At 33.9% G+C, this 3,883-nt stretch overlaps 1 protein-coding gene across 1 annotated transcript in view; it reads right to left on the minus strand.

Annotated features, from left to right (window-relative positions):
• LOC109537508 (protein sine oculis) overlaps nt 1-3,883 on the minus strand; it is a 181,996-nt gene that overhangs the window by 125,117 nt on the left and 52,996 nt on the right. The window lies entirely within an intron of this gene.

The following is a 3,883-nucleotide window of genomic DNA, read 5'->3' on the forward strand; positions in this document are numbered from 1 at the left end:
CATCTTCAGAAGTCGTTTGCTTGAACGCTTACGCTACGCCTAAAAACCCGAAAAACCCATTAGTTTCACAGTGTTTTTTGCGATTTTTTTTAGGTTTAACCTGCGGCTCTGCGGAAGAACTGAACGGGTTCTGATAAGAACAGTGCAAGCGTTCAAGCAAACCACTTCTGAAGATGTAAGCCACTCGTGCTTGCGAAACGTCAGCAAGAAATTCTACCGAACGACGGCCTAAAAACCCATTAGTTTCAAGGAATTGCCTCGAAAGTTTATCTCTTTTGATAATGATTTGATTACTCAAATAAAATCCAAAATCCTGGACATATTCTGCAAATTTGAACGTTCAGTAGGAATTAAACTTCATTATTCAAGTGCAAATATGTGAGCAGCCAAATTATTTTGTTCATATCTGTGGCATGAGTAACTGCAGATAATTTCCGTCTAATTCCCTTAATAAATACACATCTTGCACAAATTGCCTTTTCCTTGTTTTCCCCAGGAAATTTTTGCGAATAGCTTTAAATTTATGGCAATTTAAAATAGCATGTTATGCCAGGAAAATCATACAGTTTTAAGGTTTCAGCTTTGCGCCAAATTTTCTACGGTATCCTTTGATGATTAGCTAATTTGCTGGGCTGTAAAATGCCTTTGGAAACAAATACGAAAATTAAAAATTACATGTTTGCAAATCATTACTTTTTAACGCTTGATAATCTAATTATTACATATACGCTTTAACAATGCCACATCACCTTGTCAGGATTAAAACGTACAAGTGATTGGGGATAACAATAATTTTAATACAGAATAAAAAGGTTTTAAAAGGGTTGATTCTTTGATTATTCAATTTCGGATCTGGGATTAATTAATTTTCCTTCGATGTTTGCTGTTGCGATGAGCTAAACCACTTTAAGGACGATATTGACAACAATACTAATATTAATAGAAAATAATATATTATTTTTCATTGATAACCACGTCTTTTAAAATGTGAATCGACGAAAAGAATTGCCGATTTTTCAGAGAGCAGCCTAGAGAAACATATAAATGTTTTTTTGGACAAATAAAATATAATTTTGCTTAAATTCTCAGAAGTTTCACATTTTCCTATACCTTTCACCTTCTTCTATACACTGGAAATATTTCTTGTAAACTTTCAAAGTTTTGAGGCCAAATAACTGATTTACTAGCCAGACTGTAAACTGCTGAATTCTTGAACAACTAGCTACGCTTCCTAAAAAACTCCCTTAGTCCAGATTGTAGTTACTTTCGAAAAATCACCTGCATGCATTAGGTTTTTATTGTCAGTAACCTAATTAGTGTTGAGTTGTGAGATGCAACAAATGAAACAACCTAATCTGGATAGACCCACTAAAGTAAGTTAAGAGACGTAAACTCTGGAAATCTGGAAAACATTCGTCAGCCGATGAGAAGGTGATCGACTATTTCGGTTACAGAGAAGATGAAAATGTAGTAAGTAGACGAAATACGATGTATGAGGTTCTATTTTAAGAGGAGATCTGTTTATGCACTCTCTTTTACCTTCTTCAAAACGAGATTAATTTTGATTTAAGTTTAAGGAACACATTCGGAGTCGCTTTTAATCTGCCCGGCTGCTCTGTGGGATTTCTAAATATTTAAGTTTAATAGAATTTATTAACTCGTTAGGAACAGCCTAATTTATGTATAAATATACTTTCTTGAACTCCACAAGGTAAAAACAATAAATACTTTAAATTATGTGGCGCCCCATTTGAATGCTACTTTCGCCGGATTTAAAGGTGTGCATTTAATTTCCCTAATTGCCTTTTTCTTTTGATCTGTGTGGCAACATTTTGTTGAAAATTTTTGAGAAAACCAAGCGGAGAATTCAATTGAAAAGAACCCCGAGCTGGGAATAAAACAGAACATTTTCCGCAAGTGCTTTGTCGAGACACTCGCTATTTGAGTACCTTCAGATCTATTGCTGGCCTCTAAACTTAGATATCTATTTTCAGGTTACTTTACTCAATGAATCGTCTTTACGGTTGTTTAGTTCGGCTTTCTAACGTACCGGTGACAGTGTTCAATTTCTTTCAACACCTCGTCACATACGCCCTTCGTTCACTGGTACCATCGACTTTGTTACGCATTGATTGCGCTAATCAGTAGCGCACACCATTTTTGGATTTCACCAAAATATATCAACCCAGCAAACTGTAAAGAGCAATTCATTGTTAATAGATTTTATCAAATAAATGGAATAATTATTCGCGGCTGATAATCGTTTCGTCGTATCTGTGCAAGCGACACACCTTTGATAAGCAACGTGTCTACTAGGAGAGTAAAAAATCAGCTTGTCCTGGCGCCAGTATTTAAGTCCAATAAAGTGTTATTCCATTATCATCCACATTATTATTAATTGTTGATAGTGATTATCAATTCCGGAAACCTTTTCTTAACCTGAAAAACAGTAATTACGAGGAATTTCGCCTAGTTACAGATACGGTACGCACTGTAGTTTAATTGCACGTAAAAATCCAACCGATTGCCAATACGTTGCGCCATTATTCGATAAGATGATAAGCAAATATAAACCGAATATAAATTGGAGTAAAAAAGTGAGGAACACAAGGAAAAAATAGAAGTGTGTTTTAATAGTAATGATGAAAACGAAGAAAAATTCAGTCAGATGCAAAAATTGCGAAATGAACTCGATAATGTCTTTGCAACCAAAAAAACATCAGCAAGAAATAATACGCAATTTTGTAGTGAGTTTTTCAAATCTGCATCTGCACAATTAAAAAAACGGAAAACATGTCCCTACTCATTTTAAGAACAAAAATGGGTAAAGAGAATAGAACGACGACAGTTAATAAACATGAAACAACAGTAAAGTACAAAAGCCGGAACAGAAACCGATACACAATTTTTGTTGTCAAGCAAGAGGTAAAAGAAAATCTCAACACTTTCGAAAAATAATTTTCGAAAGAAAAATAACCCAACCTCAACATTATCCGGGAGAGCATCCAAAATGGATGAAAACCACAAAACAACGACAGCGCTTCAATACTTTTGCAAAACAAACCTAAAAAATTCGAACGACAAATGAACAAAAGACAGAAAATAACAGTTTCACCACTTATTACTCCTGATGCACAAAAAGTCCTATATTGTTTGAAAAAAGTGAAAGCCCACTTGGAGAAGAATGAAAAAATAGCAAAAAAATGTATTGGAAGCAATTGAGAGACAAGCAAGAAAAGAAAACCTAAATTACGAAAAAAGAGGATAGGGCGATGAAGCTGGTGGTTTAAAAAGGGGAAATCAGAAAGGGCACAATGTTGCATTGCAGACTAATTTTTGTTTGTCTTGTGGACAACGCAACTAAAAAATCAGCGCTAAAAAAACATGGCAACGAAAAGAACAATCTATAATTTGCTTGATTTCAACATCTGTATGACCATGCCCATGTAGCATCATATATTGGGTATATATTTATACAATATTGGCAGAGCATTTTTATGTTGGGTCAATATTGTCAATTATTAGCCAATATTACTGCAATATTAGAATAGCTTTTTTGACCAATATTAATGTATCTATACAAAAACAATACTGGCAAAATATTTTTAATTTCCAGTATTGCCTGAAGATTAACATGCAATATTGTATAGCAATACTATGCCAATTAAACGTTTTCGATCTAATTAATAATCATAGAATATTGTTTTAGTAGGTAATAATTAATACTAATATCTTACGGCCTGATTTATAATCAAAGTTGGTGTTTATTTCTTAGTGTTAGAGAAAAATAGAAACAAAAAACCGGTTGCAAATCTAGTTGCGTACTATATTGAAAACTGCTTGTCGGATAAACTTTAGCAATCGAACTCGGCTACTATTATTT

Source organism: Dendroctonus ponderosae, unplaced genomic scaffold, assembly GCF_020466585.1.
Source record: "Dendroctonus ponderosae isolate FM_Combo_2020 unplaced genomic scaffold, Dpon_F_20191213v2 Dpon_F_20191213_3, whole genome shotgun sequence".
Classification (NCBI taxonomy): domain Eukaryota; kingdom Metazoa; phylum Arthropoda; class Insecta; order Coleoptera; family Curculionidae; genus Dendroctonus; species Dendroctonus ponderosae.